We start from the raw sequence: 24,732 nt of genomic DNA, 5'->3' as shown, positions 1-24,732 counted from the left end.
AAGGAAATAAGTACATGCTAAGGAACGCATAAAAAAAATAAAAAATAGGTTTATTAAGAAATGAATGAGCTTATATTTACACATTTGTTGAAAATGAAGAGCTAAGGTTAATAATAAACAATAATGATTGATTGGATGAGTCACAAATATCAAGTGGATTAGAAAGCCTGCCCAGAGTATCCAAGGTGTCTGAAAGCAATAAGTTCATGTGAATTGCTCAGCTCTCACATTTCGGCACTCCCTTAAACACCAAGGATAGAATACTATGGAATCTATTCATTCACAGGAGAGTTGGAGTTTAAATTGACAAAATGTAAAATTAGATTCAAGGGTCAACTCCGGGTGCAGTTAAAGTTTCCCTTGTTATGTCACTGTGTGATCTATACTCTGAGTAGATACCTGGAAGGGTCTCCATGATCTCTTCCTTCCTTGTTTCTTATGAAAGGCCGGTAATGGGCCCAACTCAGAAGGCAGAGCTACTCAAAGTGGCTAGCCTACATCATTTTTGCATGTCAAGGAATGAACAGGACCTAGGAAAGGACAGGAGCGGTCACAGGAAATTGCCATGCCTTCCCTCAACTAGGAAAGCTCAGCTTTCGTTATTGATATTTTAGCCCTTCAATATTGCATGAAAATGTAAAACAGTAAAATATGAATGTTAAACAAATAAAAACATATTACACTTTGATAATATTTCCCTATATTAAGTGGAGTTATGTTAACAAAAACATTCCAGGGTTGGCCCTTCAGTGAATGCAAGCTGAAAATGCAGCTCTCCTGTAAACTCTAGCTTTAGTGGCTAACGTAGTAACATCATAAATCATTACTTAACACCTGTTTATCATTATTCTTCAAATGTTCAAAATTTGAACTAATACATTTCAGAATTTCAATAAAGTCGACATTGCAATAGATGACTGTAGTGATTATAGGAATTATTGTCCAACTTGCAAGAGTTGCATATTTGACTCAACTGCCAACTTATCTGGACTTGACCATTAAGGAATTTGAACACCTTTATTTTAGGTAAAACATAGATAAATTGCATGGCCACTGAAATTTTTCTTGGTTTTATTATCAAACCAACTTTCTAATGATGAGATAATTGGTGTCCATGTATGGCACATAGATAGATTGGCGATATTATTATTCCACAGGAGAGCAACCAAAATTAGAACAAAACACTTGCTAGCCACAAGTGAGCCACCTCAAACACTAAGTTTGATTTTACATTTTTATGCTATTGTTTGAACATTTAAAAATATTTCTTTAAATTGTTCTTTTTTTCTCTCTGTAATCACGGAACACAGTCAGAAGATCTTGCACATGATCACATACAGTACCTTTCAGCATATCAAGCTAAACAGCTTGAAGAATCTGGATCACATCTTGAAGAGTAGTTTGCTACTATGGTCAAGTAAAAGAGGGGGTTTACTGTGCTTGAGAAACATTGCAATTGATATGCACCTGGTATGTTTTACCTAAAGGTGTAGTGACCAGTAAGCTTAATTGTTCAAGAATCTCTTCATAGTTTCAGCTAAACATTTGAATGCTCTTGTATTTAGCTGCCCATCATTTTTCACTCAGCAATGGTACATTGGGAATAAGAGATCTTCTTTTTAGACTCTCATATAGCAACTTGATGACTTTCACTGACTGTGCCAAAAGAATTCCTAATATCAGGAACAGCATTCAGGTCATCAACAAACAAATTATGTGTTGCCCAGTGAGCAAAAGCAGCTTTAGGATATTTTTTCTTCATTATGGCTTGAATGCCACCTTGCTTTCCTGCCAAGAGCATCTTAGTTTTTCTAAGTTTAATCCAAATTTAGAGCATGTATCCATAATGCTATTTGCAATTGAGATAGCATCAATTTCTTTTAAGGATGCAAACCCAAGGAGTTCTTCTCTGATAAGGGCTATGATGCTACCTTTGTTTAAAAAATGTACTCCAATTGATGTCTGTTACCTTCCGGATATGTCAGCACTCTCACCAGCAATTATAGAAATTCCACTTGACCTACTGACTAAGGATACTAGATATTCTCTTAATGTTTCACCAAATAATGTAATCAATTCATTTTGAACTGATGTATAACGTGCATTAAATGGCACATTTTCCTCATGATTCTTTAGGGCCACATCACCTGCTACAATGTGAAATTGATACAGACTTTGAACTTTTCTGATTGTACTTTTCCCCCACTTAAAGTAATGTCATGTATAGCTCAAAATAAGACAACAACGTGCCATTTCACAGCACTGTGTATTCGTCAAACAATATCTGGAGTTGAAACTGGACCTGCAGAACTGCATGTGCTTGGTTCTGCCTCTTGTTCACCAGGTCTAGATTATTTTTCTGCTTCCTTATCAGATTCCGCTTCATCCAATTGTGAAAACAATTTGCGGATGTCCATTTCTAAAAAACAAATGGGAACCATTAAATACTATGCTCACCACTGGGCTGTGTTCAATCAAAAGTGAAGTTTAGATAAGCTGCAGGGAATTGAAGAATCCCTTCAAATTTCCTCTGCAAGGAGAACCAAGCTTTCCTTTCATAATGCATACTGTGCCCACAGCAATTGCCACAGCATAATATTGCACCCACAGTATCATATTGAATGCAAATCAATTGCCACAGCACTAGGTAAACTATAAGGACAAAAGTATTGTATGGACACCTGACCATTATACCAACAGGGACTTATGACAATAATATGTAATTGGTCCCCTCTTTGCAGTTATAACTGCTTCCACCACTGATGTTACAGGGGAAGGCATAGCTTGCAATCTTCATTTTCCCAAAGGTGTTTGATGTGGTTTAGGTCAGGGTTCAATGCAGGCCAGTCAAGTTCTTTCACACTAAACTCATCCAATCATGTCTTTATGGACCTTGCTTTGTACACTGGGGCACAGTCATGCCAGAAAATAAAACTGCCCTTCCCAAGCCCTTCCCACAAATTTGTAAGCATAGCAGTGTCCAAAATGTCTTGGTATGCTGAAGCACACTTCACAGGAAGGGTCCCAAACCCTTGAAAAAAGCCCCATACCATTATCCCTCCTCTACCAAACTTTACAGTTGGCAAAATGCAGTCAGGCAGGTAATGTTCTCCTAGCATCGGTCAAACCCAGACTCGCTCATCAGACTGAGTGATTAATCACTTGACAGAACATGTTTCTACTGGTCCAGAGTCATGTGGCAGCTTTATACTACTTGATCTGATGCTTGGCATTGTACTTGGTAATGTGAGGCTTGCATGCAGATCGCTACCTGGACACTGCAATTTATATACTAAATCTAGCAATAATAAGGTTATGTATATAGTATATACTATACAATTGTTTTAATTTAATTTAATGGAACTATGACATTTAAAAAATAGATTTTTCATTCCCTTTTCATACTTTAACCCTTTAAGGACAATGGGCGGTCCCTAAACCCATTGAAAACAATGCATTTTGAGCCCGCACATGTACGGGCTTTGTCATTAAGGGGTTAATTGCTAAAGATCTCTTCTGTAAACAAAAATAACTGTTACAATCTCAAACATAGAGACATTTTTATTTAAGGCTTATTTGTACAACTTCCTGTACAAGATGCGTATTTCTGTAATATGATATACTATGTAGGATCACAGTGACTAAATGTACAAGGAACAGCTAAAGGTTTGTGGGTTTTAAAACCTTTGTTCCTGCCAAGGAAAAATTAGTGTGGATATACATGGTTGCTATGAAACCACAACACAGTATTGCTTTCTTGCCTTGACTCACAATGGTCTCCCTAGGATGCTAAAACTTAACCCATCCTGTGATTCTCACTTTTGCGTTCTTGGAAGAAATGTAATAGACTAAACTAATCAGAGATATCCTTTAATGCAGAATGATACTGTGACCTACAAACTGCAGAGCTGTAGTCATTTAAATATTAGTTTTAGAGAATTAGATATTCATGAGAAACCTACAATAAATGTTAGTCTGACCAGGTCGGCTCATGCCACGGAATCATTTTTTTATTGCGAACGAAGAAACAGATGAAAAGTTAAAATTGTCTACTACTGTGTCCTGAGGTTCTTTTTTAATGCATTATCCTAACGGTACCATATTTAAAAGAAAATTATATCAAAGAGGTTTTCTTTATAGGAGAGGGAGAGCTCATATAAATGTTAGGCATTCTAACCAAAATCCTAGATAAACATTATTCAAGGTTTGAAGCATATGGAATGCATTTTATAAGGGTCAAAGTTTGTTAGTTGTAAACTTTTTGAGCTCTCACTCAACAGAACATGCTTGCACTGCTCCAGAGTCCAGTGGGGGTGTACTTTACACCACTTGATCCGACGCTTGGCATTGTACTTGGTGATTTGAGGCTTGTATGCAGCTGCTCAGCCATAGCAACCCATTACATGAAGCTTCTGCAACACAGTTTTTGTGCTGATTTTAATGCCAGTGAAAGTCTGAACTTTATACATCTGTGGCAATGGGTCTGATAAAAATACCTGAATTCAATAATTAAGAGGTGTCCCAATACTCTTGTCCATATAGTATATTTTCACTAGACCTAATGGATCCAATTTAATGACGTATCCAAAATCCAGATTAATGAAAACAGAAATTATTCCCTTTTTTTTTCACCAACACTTCTGTGTTGCTTAGATTTTTTTGCACAGGGTATGCTGGTTTTTACTGACAGAAGGGAGCCCAGGCTGATCCTGTGTAGCGGCAGGGATGTGCAAGACGGTAAGGACGTAATGGTACGTCCATAAGGGTTTCTTGGGATGCATTTTATGGACGTACTGGTACGTCCATAGGGGACTGAGGGGTTAAATAATAATGCATGATTTTAAAGCATTTTCTAAAGTAAGCAAACACAAACATATTTTTGAGCATATTGTATAATCTTAAACTACTTTGACGTGCCATAGTCGTAAAATACACAAAAAACTATTTTCATTCTTAAAAACTTAAAGCTTTCAAATTTCTATCTGTAAATGGTTATTGAAGAATCCGAAATAGGGATCACAATACTCTAAAGGCAATAGATGTCTAGTTTTCAAAATCGTTGTTATTAATATATATTCTGTCAATCTCTCTACAGAAAAAAGGAGTCCATTTTATCTGTAGGATAGTGCAAACAGTACACATCAATCATGCCAAACTGAACTCATATCACTTCATAATATGTAAATTTACTGAATACATTTTACTATCTTACAATATACTTGAAGTTTAAATCCCTGAGAACAAAAGTTGAAAACAAATACTCTTCTGTATAATGATTTTATACTTTTTGCCATCCTTAACCTCCACTATAACTTACAGAATATTGAAACAATCTTTCCCGGAAAACAGAGCATGGAGTACAGAGTCTTGAGTATTTAAAAAAGTGACGGGGAACATTATATTTTTGTTATTAGCAAGAAGCTTAGTGCTTTACAGTACAACATATGTAGTTTCATAACAAGTACATAATGGCCAATGTCTAGATTTGCTGAGATACTCCTAATAGATTTCCTTGGTGGTCGTAAGGAAATAAGAGATGACTTCAGTAGGTAAAACAAGAAATGATTAGGATGTGTATTAGTATTTTGTGGTGACTTGTATAAGTATAGCTCCGAGAAAAGTGGAAGGTCTTGGCAAGAGTTTGAATGTCAGTGATGCAGGAGAGAGGAGTCAAAGGTAACATCAAGACAATGTGCATTTTTCTTTTCTTCCAGTCATTCCTTATAGCAGAAGCATAAAGTATCGCATATTTTGTGTCTTCTTAATAGATATATATATATATATATATATTCTTTAAAATTAATGTACACATTTCATGGACAATAATACAATTACTGGACTAGTATGTGTTTGTTTAGTACAACGTATGTTATTGAAAAAGATCCTTGAGAAATTGTTTACAGCATATGCTTAATTCATGCATTAACTGAATTCCAGCAATTAGTTAATTGTAACCTTTACCATTTTCACACCTTACAATTAAGAAAGAAAAACACAGAATATGGTTAATTAATACAATATAATTCATGGTTTCAGTTAGTTATATGTAATGGGGGTCAGGATATGGTATCATATTTCAGCAGGTGGTGTGCAGTCCACAAACAAGCATTTAGCTATAGATCTCCGCTGGCAGTTGTACATACCACCACACATTGGCTGTGATGGCTGTTCAAGAGCCCGAAAGAGAGCTGCCATGAACCTCTAAAGAAAGCCTTTTTTTATTTGCATTAATTGGAGTACTGGTTGTCATTAGAAATACTACCACCAGAGAGGAAGAAAGACTGCAGGTTACATATTAGACTGGTTATAAAACAAAACTTATATAACATTTGTTAACATTACTTAATATATTATTAATATAACATTTAAACACAGTCCTATTCTCAGAGGGTTAGATTCAGTAAGGCATAGCCAGCTTGCTTTTATGTCTCATGAGTTAGATCAATCAGTTGAAGTTTATATTAATTGAACAGAAACTTGGCTCAAGAACTGAAACTCCAAGAAACAAACTAAACTTGATGATATTCAGATGCATCTCAAAACATAAGAGTATTCTACACTTAAGGTTTTAAGAATGCAAGGAACTATGCAAAGTGTACCATTAAACATGGTCCTGGACAGAGATTGGTGAGTACTTGAAAATTAGAGAATATAATAGCCTTGAAACATATATAATCTAAAATTTAAATTGTGCGTAGACAACCTCCATCATAGAAGCCCCGGCGGAAGTGCTGGCAGCGGAGACGTCCACCAGCTGGCCCCGCTAGACACCAGGGTGGCACTTCCGGGGCTTCTATGACAGAGAAGCACCGGCGGAAGTGCCGGCAGCGGAGGTTGTCTAAGCACATCACCGCAGCAGGTGAACATCTGTGCGATACGCGTACACAACCTCCACTGCCAGCACTTCCGCCAGGGCTTCTATGGTGGAGCACTGGAAGGTTATGTCACACCCGTGTTCCACCCTATAAGTGCCGGCAATGGAGTTTGTTTACGTGCAGACGTCCATCGCTGCCGGAGAGTAGGATCCAGGTCCCCTGCAGCACTGCGGGGGATTTGGATCCTAACCCTGCTGCTCACCCGCTGCAGGGATAAATGAAAGAGAAAAAAAACACCCCTCCAGCGCCTGGAACTGCATGCCCCGGGCTTTGGGCGATATGAATTGCACATCCCTGGACTAAACCCCCGAATGTAGGCTGCACCACCACATTAAAGTGAGGGAAAAAAGTGGAGCCTATATTCGGGCCCATACGGTAATTGCAATAATAATATCAGCTAAAAAATGATAATGAAAAATCAATAATAGAAACAATCAATATAGGAAAATTGGTGGCAGCAGCAAAGAAGAGGAGGAGGAGTGGCTGTCTTCAGGCTTTATAGTGCCTGTTGTATGTTGATTGGTTATATATTTTGATTTTCATGTTTGTCTCTTTGCTGCTATTGGTGGTAAACAAACACACTTTCGAATCACAATACGCAGCAAACCAATATGTATTCAATAATTAAAATATAGTACCTACATATTTTCTTTCAGAACCAAGAAATGCAAAATATATTCCAGAAATAACTGGATCTAGTGATTAATTTGAAATTAATTGGAAGTGCAGAAGCCCGCAATTAAGGGTGACGTGTTATACTTGAACTGTAATTAGCATCTGATATCAAGCCTTACCCTGAGTTGACTTTCATTTATTCTTACATCATAAAATAATTTCAAAAGTTCTCTTTTTAAATATATCATAAAATAATACATGCTAAATGAATAGAAATAAAATCTGTAAACCAAGATCCCAAAATACATATGAAACGTTGATGATTTATGCCTCAGGATTCTGTGGAAGACAAAAGTTTATAAAAGCCAGAGTTTATTAACTTGTTTTTTTTTTAAATATCCCTCATGAATTATAATGTAAGAGAAAAAGAATTATTACTGAAAATAAGGACAACCAAATATTGAGTCATCAAACAGTTTCTATTTGTAAAATAATTTGGGAATAATTCCAGAATTCAATATATTGATCTCTGGTCTGTCATTGTTTGGATAATAAAGTCCTTAATATACTTCAATGTGTCCAGTGGACTTGAGTAACCATTGGGGGCTGATGGTGAAAGGGAGCATATAAACATGCTACCATATAATCAGTGGCCATTGGGCGTGGATGGGTTAATTTTTAACATTTGTTTGTAGTTTTTTTTCTTCCCCTGGTATATGCCACTGTCATACAACACTCTAATATGTGTTTAGCATCATCCCCCGAGTACAGTGATACCCCCCATGCATGGGTTTGCCTGTCCGTTTAGGGTCAAAAGGGCCACATTTTAGGCATGCACATTTTTCAATGTTGAACTTTATTTGGTGATCCACTTCCCATGCCCTATTTGGTAAATCTTTGAGCCTGGCTAATTCAACTAGACACCCCAGGATATTTCAAATGCTGGTATTTTAACTCTTTCCATGCACTTATTCTACCACCAGCCTTTGTCAAAGTTAGCAGTAGTATTTTTCTCACACGCGTTGTACTTTAGGTATAAATGTATAGCTCCTGGTATATGCCACTGTCACACAATACCCCATAATGTTGTTCAGTATCATCTCCTGAGTACAGTGATACCCTACATGCATGGGTTGTTTGGGGACTAAAAGTCCACATTTGGCACGTGTGCAATTTTCAAATTGGAAATGAGACATGTGGTCATTCTTCCCCCTGTATTAATTGGGAAATTTTTGAACCCGACCAAATCATATTACCCCATCAAATCATATATTTTTTTTAAGTAGACATAGGCATTTAACATGCATTTTAGCTCTTTCCGTGTGAGAATGGTTTCAAGATAAAGCGCTAATTTTTTTTTTTACATTTTTTGGAACTGGAGGGTTCCCCTGATGGTGACATCAGCTGAAAATAATTTTTACGTGTTACTATTTATTTTTTTACAATTTTTTTCCCCCATTTATTTTACTAATCACATTGTAATTAGACTTGGGCACCAGGGGGCTCTTCGTGTTCGTCTTCGTGCTCGTCTTCGGCAAAAAAAAAAACTTATTCCGCGAATATTCGCCTGGTCCTGTCTTCTCTTCGGGCGAATATTCGCGGACATTCTTCGTGCTCGGGTTTTCTTCGTTTTCCCCGGTTAAGGGGTTAAAACGGGGTTAAAGCCGCTCTGGCGCCAGGAGTTTAAATGTCCGTATGAGCAACTCTATTGGTCGTCAGCAGGGGGCTCGTCTGCCATTGGTTGATGGCAGACGAGCCCCCTGCTGGCGACCAATAGGGTCGCTCGTACAGACTGTTATACTCCTGGTGCCGTAATTGTCCGGCAGATCCCGCTGGTCTCCCTGTTCTATAATTTATTAACTGATAGAACAGGGAGACCAGTGGGATCTGCCGGGTAAGTTACAGCATTGGGGTTTTAAAAGTCTGCACGAGCGACTCTGTTGGTCGCTCGTGCAGACTTTTAAAACCCCAATGCTACAACTTACCCGGCACATCCCACTGGTCTCCCTCCCTGTTCAATTAATTAAATGTCCGTACGAGCGAACAATAAAGTCGCTCGTACGGACATTTAACTCTGTACAGGGAGGGAGACCAGTGGCATCGGCAGGGTAAGTTGCAGCATTGGGGTTTTAAAACCCCAATGCTGCAACTTGCCCTGCCGATGCCACTGGTCTTTAACTAATTGAACAGGGAGGGAGACCGATGCCACTGGTCTCCCTCCCTGTTCAATTAGTTAGTCCGTGCCGGGTTAAATGTCCGTACGAGCGACCAATAAAGTCGCTCGTACGGACATTTAACTCTGTACAGGGAGGGAGACCAGTGGCATCGGCAGGGTAAGTTGCAGCATTGGGGTTTTAAAACCCCAATGCTGCAACTTGCCCTGCCGATGCCACTGGTCTTTAACTAATTGAACAGGGAGGGAGACCGATGCCACTGGTCTCCCTCCCTGTTCAATTAGTTAGTCCGTGCCGGGTTAAATGTCCGTACAAGCGACCAATAAAGTCGCTCGTACGGACATTTAACTAATTGAACAGGGAGGGAGACCAGTGGCATCGGCACTGCCGATGCCACTGGTCTCCCTCCCTGTTCAATTAGTTAGGGGTTAACTTTTTTTTAAAGGGTTAAGGGGCCGTGCAAGTGAGCCTATTGGTCGCTTGCACGGCCCTTTAACCTATGGATTTCTGCTCCCGTTAACCCCTTCGATGCTGTGTTAACGCAGCATCGAAGGGGTTAACGGGAGCGGAAATCCATAGGTTCGCTGTCAGGGGCTACAAAGACCGTGCGAGTGAGCCTATTGGTCACCTGCAGGGTCTTTCTCTGGCATCAACCAATTGGTTGATGCCAGAGGAGGTCCCTGTAGGCGACCAATAGGCTCATTCGCACTGCCCTGTAACCCGTGACGGCGAACCTGCGGATTTCCACTTCCGGGAACTGCCGCGATGCCGCAAAGCCGCGAAGACAAGACAAGGTAAGATGAAGGGGGGGAATGGTAGACGAAGACGAAGACAATCACGAAGATCTTCGTGGTGTGTGTCTTCGTCTTCGCCTACGTTTTACCGCCGCCGTCTTCTCTTCGGCGTGTCTTCGGAACGAACACGAAAACGCACTCTTTGTGTTCGTTTCCATGTTCGCCCGAAGACGAATGCACAAGTCTAATTGTAATACAGTACCTGTATTCAACCTGCAAGTGGAGCAAGAGTTCTCAGGAGGGTCCCTCTTCGAAACTTTTTAACTCTTTTATTTTTTGAAAGGACGGGCCGCCATCTTGCGAGTGACAAAATCACTCGCAGTGGTGGTTGTGACCACTTTCCGGAGCGGTCACAACCGCACAATGTGCCAATCAACATTAAGAAACATCCTAGTCTGTCTACTTTTACCAATTTGAATTGAAAGTTCAAAGGGCTTATGAGGAAGATGCAGACCCCATTCTTCTTTTGGTGTGGATGAGTCGCATGGTAGTAAACCTCAAATATTCAGCTCCAAAAGGCAGGTGTTACATTGGTCTTTAAGTGGATTTCCTGAAAGAGGAGTATATCTCTGTGCAACTTTGTGTAGTATCTCATTTTTACATGATGTTAAGTCATCTGACATTATGTGCAAAACAATGAGACTACTGCATGTATCAAAAACATTGTGAGTGTCCTCGTTCCATAAAGAAATGAGAAAATTGGAAGAGAAACAAAGAAGAGGAAATGAAAGAACACAATACTGTATATAAAATATTCACAAAACAGTCCTAAACTCCCTTCTCCCCTGAGCCCCAGGGGCCTTCTCCCCAGCCTCCAAGATCCCAGGACACCTGGGAGTGCTACTACACTGACTCAACTAAGATCTAACTCAGAGATGTTCAACGTGAGGTTTTAAACATGTTATTTTGCTTAATGCCAATAAAAAATGTCATCTGCAAAGAGCCCTTTTTTATATTCCTTATTACCCTGCTCTACATCGTGTACTTTTGATGAGATCCTAATTTTTACAAAAATCTATGGGGACAACGGACACCCTTGTCTTGTTCCATTTATAATCACAAAATATGCTTTATATCCTCTATATGCCACTGTGCCCCCCGATATGCTTTATAACCCCCTATATGCCACTCTGCACCCCCCAGACTTACTTCCCGTGCTCCAAACTCCTTGGTGTCCTGTAGGAGCAGCCAGCGAACGTCTGCACGATGCACGTAGACAATCTCTGCTGCTGTCCTGCGCTTTCGCTGGAGCTTCTATGACTGAGCACCGCTCCATCATAGAAGCCCCAGTGGAAGTGCCGGCAGTAACGGAGGTTGCCCGTGGCGGACGTTGCTCAATACGCTTAGACAACCTCCGCTGTGCTGGCCGATACTTTCGCTGGCGCTTCTATGGTGGAGCACCGGAAGGTCATGTCATGCTGGTGCTCCATCATAGAAGCCCCAGCGGAAGTGGAGGACAGTTGCGGAGGATGTCTGTGTGCATCACACAGATGCCCGCCGGCTTTCAGAGAGGAGGATGCGGGTCCCCTGAAGCGCTGCGGGGGATCTGGATCTTAGTGATATTATCCAACCTCTATTTGAGGTCGGATTATAAGACAAAGACTATTTTTCAGAGCATTTGCCCCAGAAAACCCTCATCTTACATTCGATAAAATCGATTCAACTGAACGATAATTAAATTCATTGGCAACGATTTTCATTATCTATTATTATTGATTGTATCGATTAATTGTTGCAGCCCTATACTGACAGCATTTCTGCTGGAATGGCACTTAGTTATTTTATAGTGTTGAACACCTTAGCTTGTATTGGTATTAAAGTTGTCACAAATGTTTTATGATAGTGGCCAGAACACTATGGAAGATTTCAAGGAATTAATAGCTACTTTAACCTGCTTTTCTCTGTGATTGTTTTCAAAACGTTCTCTTTTTGCAATTGTGTTAGCGCTCCTAGTTTGACTGACTCTAAGATTTTTTCTATGTTTTCCATCAAGAGTAAATTTCAAACCAAAGTGCCTATGATCACTTTTTGAAAATATATCTTTCTATCTATCGTTCTCAGAAATCTAATCAGGGTGAGGTCACCTTGTATGTGATCAACATAACGTATAAAATGAATTCTGTTGCTTTTTTCTGTAGTGTTATCTCCTCTACCTTCTGCCATAATCTGCTCAAGCTTTTACAATTGCTGCCATCTTCTTTTAAAATAGAATATATCCATCCAGCTGTGACTTTTCAATTTGGTATATTATATAACTTGCATCAAACATAGACCTGACATATGAAGCTTAAGCATTTTACAAAAAAATAATAATCACACTTTTATGTATTTATTTTAATTTTATCCAGATTTTAGCATTTTGTCTATAGAAAACAAACATGGCTAAATATTAGACTTGGGCGCCGACCAACTCTTCATATTCATCTTCGTGGGGGGGGGGAATCTTCGTATTCCACGAATATTCGCCCGTTCCTGTGTTCAGTTTGTTTCGTGTTCGTTGTTTTTCTTCGGTTTTTTGCTGTTTTTGTAGAAGGGTTAATACGGGGTTAACGTGGTACGCACTACACAGCAGCTTTGTCCGTACTAGCAACTCTATTGGTTGCCTGCAGGGGCCTCCTCTGCCATCAACCAATGAAGTACACCTGTACTGCTGTTGAAAAAGAAGATGTGGAAGTGGTCAACAAAGTCTGAGAGGGTAGGGAAACATTTAGAGAACGTGAGAGAGTGAACGAGAATGAGATGTGAGAGAGTGAATGTGGGCACTGAGCAACAAATTTAGCTCCCAAATTAAATATTCCCCCCAAATTTTCAGGAAACGGAATGGGCAGGGAACTAAAATTATTGCCCGAAAGTCAAAAACTAACAAAAAAAATTCATCTTAATTCGTCTTAATAAACTAAATTCTACTCATGAACAGTACAATATTTAATAAAAACTAACACCCACTGTGTGCAGGCACAGTGAAATGCCTAATTTTGTCACAATTTTTTTGTGTGTTGACCAAAAACTAGAGATTTTGCCCTAAATTTAATTGGGGGAAAATGTCTAATGCAGTCTCTGTAAGTGGCATATATAAATTATATACATACACTAAAGTGGTACACTATAGCTTCTCCAATCCACCCCACACCAGTAAACTTCCTGCACTAAAATAAACTATTACTTTATTAATTGACTCTATCTATTTTATATGATGAATGAGCATTAATCTCAGCCTCTGCTAAACTGTCTCACACTCCAACTCAGTCTGTAACTGTTGCCACTAAAAAACAGAATATCAACAAAAATAGCTCTCTTGTTAAAGCCGGACTGGATGACCCCCTCAGGAACACAGGTGGACATAAGCAAGAAAGGACAAAAATAGTGTAATACTGTCTCTTTAAAAAATCTCTGTATATATTTTTAAAGAGACAGTTTTGCACTATTTCTGTCCTTTTTTCAGATGCCTGAAAAATAACTTTCCCTTAGTCTTCAAGGCAAAAGAGAAGTAAACTTTGTAGATGTTCTATAGACCGAAAGCTACTAGTATGACATCTTAGTCTGGGCTACTGATAAAATAACAGTGGCTTGAAAAGAAAACTAATGTTGCCACACCCAGATGCCCTAAAATATAACATAATCATCACTTGTTCAGAGTAACAACTAACAGGGAAGCCAAGCATACTGTGTATTAAGATGTTTCTGCCCTCAACAAATATATCTCACAGCCCATTGAAGGAGACAACTTCATTTCATGAAGCCCTTGATGCACAGTACTTGTGTTGATGTATTTCCAGAGGCAGTTTAGAACTGGTGAATCTGAGGTTTTTCTTTAACCCTTTGAATGTCAGTAGGGGAGGGTGTTACAAATTATAAAGCAATGAATCTGGGGATGCTTTCATAACTTCATTTGAAATGGGGCCAAAATGCATTCACTGTATTCCAAGCAGAAGCAATAATGATTGCTAAGTTCCAGCCACACAGTTAATATTTGGATTTGTTCCAGATAATCAACTACATTTTACTTTTATCCGAATTCCATGTGAGGTTTCTAAAGCTAATACATGGCATTGCATTTAATTGTAGTTTAACACTTAATGTAATTGGTTTTATTTTTCCAGGGGACCTATTTAGTCACTATAAAAGGTTACATCTTCCTGAAAATAAGGAAGTGCTATTGTAATATTTAGCTTTTTCATTTGTGAGAATTTTGCAAACTACCAACAGATATAGAATATAAAAGAGAAAATAAGATTAATAAAGGCTCCTTTAGAGCCTTTAAATGCTTTGTTTCCTTATTATCACTTTGAATTCCTTAGGCTACTTTTATCAGTAAATAAAGACTGCTTTATGCCAAAATGTTTGAGCATATAAAACCATCCCCTAGTGTTTGTGAAATACTGCAAGGTCATCGGAGGACAGGATATCCCCTGCAGGATCGGTGCAGGGGGATCGCATGTTTCTCACTCTTCTCCCATGCTGAAAAATGAATCAGCAAAAAAAAAAGAAGAAAAAGTTAGTGATTTAAAAAAAAACCCACTAAAATAATACAATAAATAATAAAAAAAACAATAAAGTGAGCTAAGTAATGTCATTGTGACATCACTGGCATTAATAACATGTTCAAGAGGTCCCTAAGCGGACCTCTAACCATGCTGCACTAAAAAATATACAAAAAATTAAACACATTTAAAAAATGAAATAAAAAAATTAAACAAAATATAAAAAAGATAATAAAAAAGAAAAAAACCTTTACATCCCATTGCTCTAACACAACTTCTAAAAACTATAACCCTCCTTCCCCCGTTCACAACCCTAAAAACCCGTTAAGCCATAAGTATAAAAAATACTACCCTATAGGGTAATATATGTAAGGGATGGATATGGCTCTCTAGAAATAAAAAAAATAACTAAGGATGTGGGTATCTCCGTAATCAGGAGATGCAGCTAAACAATTTTGGCCGGGTTTCTCTACCGTAACACATACACTCTGCAAAAAAAATCTAAGCAACGCAGCAGCATTTGCGAAAAAAAGCGCAGGAAATAATTTGGTGGCCAAATAGCTGCGTGAAGAGTGCCCAAATACCCCTGGTTGTATGCTTTACAGAAATATATACTTTTGTGGGTATTTTTGGTTTATTTGTTTAAAATTAGAGTTGCAATCCCATCATACCTAATGTAAAAATTCTACGAATAATGTACACCTTATGGTATGGGGTTTTTTTCAAATTTTCACTAGTTTTTACTAAAATTCTAATCATCTAACTATGTTATCAAAAGAAAGCTCTGTCTCTCATTGAAAAAAACAATATATAGTTTACATGGGTACACTATTCGCAGGAAAGAAGAATCATCGCTGAACCGACTTACTGCAAAAATGGCAAAATTGCTCTGGGCTTTGAGGTACCAAAAACCCATGGGACTGAGGGGGTAAAAATTATATTTTATATTGTCTAATATTAAAATTAGTTTGATGATCTGAAACATTTAAGGGGCAAATACTTTTTCATAGCACTATAAATCTGAATTATAAAAACACCTATGCTTTACAATACATCTCAATTTCCCTGCCGAAAAAAAAAAACTCTGGTTGGCAATTCTAGTCAAGCTGTAACATTAAAATAAACCAGACTTACTTAAAGTAGTAGTAATTAAAAAAATTTTTGGCAGTAGATCAGTGTGCTTGATCATTCAATCCCTCTTGAATACAACATTTATTCATCTGAGACAATTTGAATACTATATTTAATATATTATTTATATTCTGAATCTAGAAATAATATATATTGGGGAATAAAAAACTTTAATTCTATGTTGGCACTACATCTGATGCAGTATGCTTCAGAAACATTGTTTGCTTCATATTGTGTTCAGACCTGGCAGCACAGCATCAATTGAATGGGAAATAAATAATTAAAGTAATAGGCTGATATCCTTAACAATGATCCTCATTATTTAACAAAACCGAATACTGGTTATAAATTGCCATTGAGTGGTTTATGAGCTTCACAGTTTCTTGGATTAAGGAGCAATTATGTGATATTCATCTAATATACACCAATCATATATCTGCATGGCTAAAACATAAAACGTATTTAAGGATGAATATTTCAACATTATTATTATCTATACCCTGTGCTGGGATAGATTCCAGTTCTTCTATTCTGAATAACCTTATATGTGTAAAAATGAATGAAAACAAAATGCTAATTTTAACTATTACCTAACATAATTCTCTGTGAATATTACTCATCTGTTTTAAAAAGGCATTTGAGGAATGAACCCCCCCTTATAATATTAGTTTTTATTTATTAAGTGCCAACAAATGACACAATTTACAATTTAATTGGGGCAAATACATACACACCAATTATACATAAATACATACAGACACATCAGGAGTTGAAAACACTGTCTGTGAACTTGCCATCTAGCCTTATATACAAATTTCCTTGCAGGAAAGCTACAAGAGGGGAAAGAGAGAGATGCATAAGTGTAGAACGTGTGCAGACAACCTCCGCTGCTGCCGGCACTTCTGCCGGGGCTTCTATGACGGAGTGTCGGTGTGACATGACCTTCCCGTGCTCCACCATAGAAGCCCCGGCGGAAGTACCGGCCAGCAGCAGCATAGAGATGTAATTTCAGGGTTTATATGTTGTGTATTAAATGATTAGGTTAATATGTAAAAAATGTTCTCACTTTTAGTTTCTACTTATTCTTATCTACAAATGCCTCAGCTACTGTCTGGGAACCAGCACGAAACTGAGAAAATGCAGTTCTAGCCCACTCATTGAGTAGGCTCAAATTTCCATGCAGTGCTAACTGGAAGCCTTAGAACACAATAGACAAGGAGTGCTTATGAAAAAACTATGAAAATTATTACTAACCCTTAGATTAATCAACTAAAAAGTAGACATTACAACCAGCTCACATCACAGCTGCAATTTCTCTTTTCTATTATTTTTAATGTTCAGTTTTATCAGACTTTTCCTTCTACTATGACCTACTAAATGCAGTAGGTAGCCACAACATTTAATCTTATTAGAGTTCTACCATTTTATCTTTAAATTAGACCAGTAGGCTTTTTCCCAGCATACCGAAGGACAGTTACAATACAATTGTATGGGATTTAATTGAAATGCTTGTCCAAACCAGAATTATTAAACAATGAGGAACTACTGTTCGAATTATGTGCATTATATAACCAGATTTTAAACCCATTTTTGGATTACAAATCAGTCCATCATACTATATATGTTATATATAAGTAACCCAATTACATTTAAATAAAATATTTCTGAAGAGCTGCCTATTTGTTTGGTTTTGATTAGTTTAAGTACTGCTGAACTTTATAGATTTGAAAGAATTTGTTATAGCTAGAATATAATTTTTAAATGAAAGCATCCAATGTTGTTTAGGATGTATATTGTAAAAAATAGTGGTGCAGGAGATTAATTATTCTATCTTCAGGGGAAATGCACCACATGCTTTAATAACACTGCATGGGATGAGATCTATTAACAAATCAGTATGTTTGAGATGAACACTGCAAATGTAATTAAGAATTTTGGGATCAACCAGGCTCAGCCTCTTTTCCTTTTGCTGAATTTCTCATGTTTCAAAAAGCCTAGCTACCTATGTTGTAAGTCTCTACCTTGAAAATAAGGTGTTCATGACTTTCGTGGGTGAAGCTACCTAAGAAAGGGGCCTAAGCTTGTTGGCACAAACAAACAACGGACGGCCAAAACACAAAAAGAGCAGGCCGTGTTAGTATCACTCCGGTATCCAAATCTGGCTGCCAAAAGCCCTAGTTACCAACACCTCAGAATGGAAATCCAAAATAGAAAGGGCTCACAGGTCATCAAAAAAACTAAAATTCCAGACCCAGAATAGTCATCTTTCATCTCCTCAATTATGCAAACAGGATACCAAACACAGGATATCTCACATACCTCGAGGACTATTCAGCAAATGCAGGCGCATCTATACAGCATTACATAATAAATCAATAGAACCATATTACGTTGCAACATATATAGCCCATGTGGACATTCAAAACCTTTCTTCCAATACATTTTTGGAAAAGTAGTAAAACACAAGGAATACAATGTTTTAATAGGGGGATATTCTAATGCATGGACAGATCTATCTTTAGACCACAGTTTACCTATCTTATGGTAAGAAATTTAGAAACCCACTAAAGATGAAATCAGCACTTCACCTAGTGGATAGTTGGAGAACCCTACACTCTACTTTTACATTCTATTTCCTGCCAAATCTCAAAAAGACTCAAATCTCCACCATTCTAAGTAACCTCAAACATGGCAAAGGACCAAGTCCAGACGGGCTTCCTTCTGAATTCTACAAGAATTAAAATACACACAAAAATTAAAAAAACACAAATCATCAAACCCTTGACAGAAGCAGACAATTCTCTGTTACAGACCGACTACCTACTTCCAGAGTTTGCCCTTGCCTAAGTAATAGTACAAACATATCTACAAACAGGGCTGGCCTTAGGGGTGTGCGACCTGTGCGGCCGCACAGGGCGCCATAGCAACAGGGGTGCCATCCGGGACTTAAATTAAAACATTGTTTGTTTTTTTTGTAACTTTATTTAACATCCTCCATGTTAAATAAAGTTTTTTTTAACTTTATTTAACATGGATGATGTTAAATAAAGTTAAACAAAAAACCAAAAAACTGTGTTTTCATTTAAGTCCTGGGCAGGGGCGCCGAGCGGTTGCTCGTGATGTTTTCAGCAACCGCTCGGCGCCCCTCACTCTCCGTGACTCCGTCGCGGTGCCAGCGTTTCGTGCTGAGCGCCAGATTTATTCTGCTGTGAAGCGTGCATCGCTGCAGAGTGGGAAGACGGACGCCTCCCGCTCCCACGGCAGGACTCCGGCAACAAGGTAAGTAAGGATAGGGGGTAGATAAGGGGCAGGGGGGTAGATAGTGATAAGGGGCGGGGGGGGGGGGGCAGTGAGAAGGGGCAGAGGGGGGGAAGGCAGTGAGAAGGGGCAGAGGTGGTAGATAGTGAGAAGGGGCAGAGGGGGGGAGATTTTTTTCCTTTCTTTTTTTTGGGTTGGGGGGGCGCCAGAGGAGTAGTTCGCACAGGGCGCCAGAACACTTAAGGCCGGCTCTGTCTACAAATAAGTTAATAAGATACTTGCAGACAAAGAAATGTAGTTTGGGGTAGCCGTATTAGTCCAGTGTATAAGAATACAAGAAAACAGAATGTTGCAGAATCTTGTAATACCTTTTTTATTGGACTAACAGTAATTAAAATAATAGACAAGCTTTCGGGAGTCCTCCCTCTATCAAGTCAAAAGCATTTCTGACCAAGCAAGTGAAAAACACAGGGGTACAGGGTTAAAACAAGGTAGAGAATTTGCAGACAGAAAACTAAGAGGGTCATAAATAGTAAATAGTGGCATATACTGCACAGATAAGGCTAGGGGGGGCAGCAGGGGTAAGCATGTAGGAGGAAAAAAGGCACAGGTTATAGGAAGTTTTGATAATGTGCTAAGAAGCTCAAATCCACATTAAGTCCTCTGGTTTTACTGGCTTCAAATGTCTTTCTTTCTTGTGTGTTTTTGAAAAGACCTCTCAGTGTTTTGATTTTAAGGTCATATATGGAGTGACCTGTTTGGGTAAAGTGGTGCCCAACTGGAGTGCAAAAGTTTTCTTCATCATGATGTTTGATGCCATAGGCCCAATCGCTTATAAATTCTATTGAATAGTTGCCATAAGGGAATCCATCTGCAGATGTGAATGCAAGTGAATATATGTGTGCATCAAACAAATATGGTGCATATGACAAACAACTCCATATGACAAACAAATATGGAGACAAAACCTATAGGGCAAGTGGAAACAGTTGCTGCTGCATTGATGTCTAAGCAAAAAGGAGGTAGGAAACCTAGTCTCACCTGACTTTTACCCCAAGGTGCTGCAACTAAGTTGCAATAACCCACTCGACCCTGAATACAGAAAGGGAACTCTGCTTACCGTGGCCTAGGCCAATAGTTATTTCCACCTTTGCCATTGGTCTAGCGGATAGAAACTGCGACCCTCGTAAACAAATTTGGGTTGCCTAGGACAGTCAGTGTATTTTTCAAAAGGAATAAACAGTTTACCAACATATTAATTATTATTATTATGAATTCCACCAGTTTTAATTACATTCTAAATTTATTTTTAGTTGACATTTTCATCAATCCCCTTGCATATTATAAAGATTTGAAAAGCACTTCCTATTAAGTTAGTTAATATATTTAATCCAGATCACAGTCTGTGCAAACTACAAATAATTTCTAGCAGCATTTTAATCAACGTATATACCCACTTACAGACTATTTTTATAAAGATTCAAAAGGTCATTGATTGACTAAAACATCTAGTGAATATGTAAATTTTAATGCTGTATTTCCAACCAGAAGTGAAGCTTATATAGACAGAAGAGTATTACATAAAATAAATAATTATTATAGATAAAAGCAATAAAAATACTTGAAAAAACTAGAGTTGGTATCTTTACAATGTTAAAATATGTTCTAATTTCATTTATTTGTAAGTAGACTGTAATATGTTGGCTGTTCTGAAAATTAAAAAAGAATAAAAAATCTTGCATAAAGACTATATTGTACTGTAAGGGAATTTACACCACTTGTATATGTGATTTTTCATCAAAAAATGTATTGGATAATCTTCAAACTATTTCCAGTGCTAAATCTGATTTTTTTTGTTCTTTTGCTTTTTTTGACCAGTTTAACCTTGTGCATAATTTACAAAATATGTATTATAATAAGGGCAGGTTTTGTGACTATTTTTAACTATGCAAGATTTATTATCATTCACATTTTAGTGGGATCTGGTAGCCTGACAGTAAGTGTTCCTAACTGGTAGATTTTGGATATTGTCAGTTCTAAATGTATCCAATTGTCCATAGATAAAAGGTGAATCCAGACAGGTATCATTCTGTTTGTAAGGTAAGGACCATGCTTCTTAACTATTCTTTAAGCTCCTTTTGTAGAGCTATCATTAAACTCCATGGTGTCTGCAATCACTAGCTGATCATTGATTTCCCTGATTGTCTCTTATTTATTCTTTTTTTTCCAGTGAATGGTTTCCTTTGCTTTTTTTTAAGTTTAAGAAAACTGAGTTGTTTATTTTATGACATTATATCTGATCTAAAGTAATACGCATGAATTGCCAGTCTTCATGATCTCATGAATCCCATTCCATTTGACTTTGTGAGTATCCAAAATACAATAGCGTAAAGAGGATGGGCAGGTCTATTAACTATAGAGGAGCTGCTGTTCAGGCAGTCATATTGAATTTAATAGAGTTCTAGACCAACTCATCTCATCTTGGTTGATCAAGTTTGTTTAGTAGTGTAGACACTTTTTTTCAACTTGCCTATCAACAGAAGCTGACTCTCTCTGGTTAGATGAGCTGTTCAACATTTTGTACATAAACTCCACAGTCTCAGTTAGCTCTCAACGATCATTTATGATGTGGTATTTGTACATAACAAAAGAAGAAGGAAACATGAGAACTGTCTACAGATTACAAGCTTCATCAAGCATGCAATTCACTGAATTACAGTTGGCATATTTAAAACTTAGGTAGAGTAGAGGAAGCCTAATTGCTGCAGGGCCTTCTTGCTTCATAGCTACAATGTGAAATACTTTACTTCTAATCTATTTTGAAGTAGTATGGTTTGTAATGGAACTGAATACACATACATTTTTTAGCATGAATGAATAATTTACTTCCAATACTTTATAGAGTATAGATGCATAATAATATTAAGGTTTCTTTTTATATAAAGGGGCCTAGAAACAACATGTTGGTGTCTTATTGACAATTTACATTAAACATTTCACAATACACTAGAACCACATTATGGAGAAAGTGTATTTTATCTATTTATATTTTTGTTTATTTCAGATAACTTTTTTCTAATTTATGAAATGTATCCACAATGTGATATGCTCTATGCTGTAGCTACAAATTATTTTTGCATTTTCTTTGCTAAACTTACATTAATTTCTATTTTAAAAAGCACATAAGATTTTCCATTATTTTCTATTCCTCGTGATTATTAAATGTGATCCGACGTTGGAAACTATCATGTTTACACTGTGGCTCAGTGGTGCAAGCATGTGATGTATGGGCTTACTGGTTCTAAATGAGATAACTGTCTTCTAAAAATCCATGTTTACTCATTTTGGATTTTAACTCCTGTTATTACCAACTATAAATAAAAAAATGCTAAAGGATAAATGCATTTCATTGAGGAGCAGCAATCATGATGCTTTGTTTGTCTATGGATTTTCTAGTGTTGGTTCTCTTTTTAGATTTTTGTTTATTCTTGGATATTAGGTGTTCATGTATTTCATGTGAACAGGATAGCTCTGTTTTGGATTTTTAGTCCATGTCCTATATTGTTTTTTAATTTGTGTTATTTTGTAGATGTTGTTACAAGCAGTAAACCACAGACTGTCAGATGTAGAGACTGCACTGTCCACTGAGCAACCCATGAGAACTTTGCATCTCCCTGGGGAGAGGACGACAACAAAAGCATATTTTCCTAAATTCAAGCTAGGGCAAACAGGCGCTTTCATTGACAACCTCTCCCCAAATTTGAGGATCAAGGAGAGGGTGTCACCGCAAGCGCTCCATTTTTGCGGTAGTTCCCACCAGGTTATGTTCGCAGAGATGCAGAAGAAGACAACAGCAGATTGAAGATAGAAAAGAGAAGAGACAAAAGATGAGGTAAGAAGATGTGGAAGCGGTCAGCAGAACTGAAAGGGGACCGTAGAGAACATTTAGAGAGTGTGTGAGAGAGAGAATGAGAATGGGAGTGTAAAAGGGTGAGAGTGTTTGGCAATGTGAGTAAATGTGAATAAATGTGGGCCCATGTATTCGAAAAGGAAATTTGGAGCCTTTTGCTTCATTTTCATTGGACTCATGGGGGGGGTCTGGCCTAATTTTTCGTGGCTTTGTACAAATCACCGAATTTACCAACATTAGGTAAATTTGCATTTCCTAAGAATCAGAATACGAACGTTTAGTAAATATGGTACCTTTATTGGCTAAATTAACTGTATTAGGATTAACCAAAGATTTATAGAAACCATATTTGTGTTCAGTGCTTCTTTGTGGATTTCCAGTATTTGTACTTTAGTTTTTACTTAATTTTTTTAATATTTGGCTTAGGTGCAGGTTGACAGACTTTTGTAATACCGGCCTATTATGTAATTAAAGAGATGCATTTGTTTATGATTTTATAAATTCTATAAACAAACTCTGTATTTTCAATTTAATAATTAAATGTATTGATTATTGATTGTATAATTTAATTCTATATGTTTGCTCAATATAGTGAATGTGTTTTGTTTTACAGAACATAAAAGAAAAAATCATCCTTGGTGTTTTGTAATCGCACAGGTCTGTCCAATTTTTTATTGAAAAAATAAAGAAAACTGATAAAGCAAAATGTTTTGTTCCTATATTAATATATTAAATGCGAGCATCATATTAATCAAAAATATATTTATGTAAAAAAAATATATTTAAATGTTTATTGTGCATATGTCTGAAAATAAAGCAAAAAGCTGTGAGCTGCAAGACACGGAAGCGGTTGGTAGAGAAGTATGAAGACAGTCAGAGGGCGAGGGTAGATAGAGTGAAAATAAGAGTGTGAGAGAGTGAATGAGGGCATCAGACAACAAATTTAGTTTCTAAATTTGAAAAGCACCCCAATTTTCATCCAAAAAGAATTAGCAGGAAATGTAATTGGTTATTTAAAAACGAACCAAAAAATTTGTCTGAATCATTTTTGGGCCTTTTGCATATGTCTAATGCATATATCATTTTGTATAGGTATAGGTGTAGGGGCACACATAAAAGTCAGAAAAAGTGTTTTTTGTCACCATACTTTTTTATTATCATTTAATTCGATGATCAAGGTATATAAAGAAATACCTTCCTGCCTTTAAAAAACTATATATGACATGTTTGGGCACATCAAATGAGGAAGATTACATATCTTTATATATCTATATACTAATTATTTTACAGTAAGTGGGAAAATCAGACAATGTAAATTATACATGAACAGCTGAAAATACACATTTTACAATTATTCTAGCCTTGGTTACCGAATAATTGGAATTTTAATAAAAACAGGTGACAGTAAAGAAAGACAATGCAAAAATGAGCCTCCTGTCTTGCCTTAAAATTAATGTTAGCTAGCACACCACAGCCCACACCTACAGTCCATTC

At 37.4% G+C, this 24,732-nt stretch overlaps 1 pseudogene; it reads right to left on the bottom strand.

The window, feature by feature from the left end:
• Positions 1 to 1,022: 1,022 nt before the first annotated feature.
• LOC149299016 (uncharacterized) overlaps positions 1,023 to 24,732 on the bottom strand; it is a 99,466-nt pseudogene continuing 75,756 nt past the window's right edge.

Source organism: Sceloporus occidentalis, unplaced genomic scaffold, assembly GCF_023333645.1.
Source record: "Sceloporus occidentalis isolate IW3139 unplaced genomic scaffold, rSceOcc1.0.p SCAF_30, whole genome shotgun sequence".
Lineage (NCBI taxonomy): Eukaryota > Metazoa > Chordata > Lepidosauria > Squamata > Phrynosomatidae > Sceloporus > Sceloporus occidentalis.
Note: the sequence above shows the minus strand (reverse complement) of the source record. Positions and strands in the feature narration are given on the sequence as shown.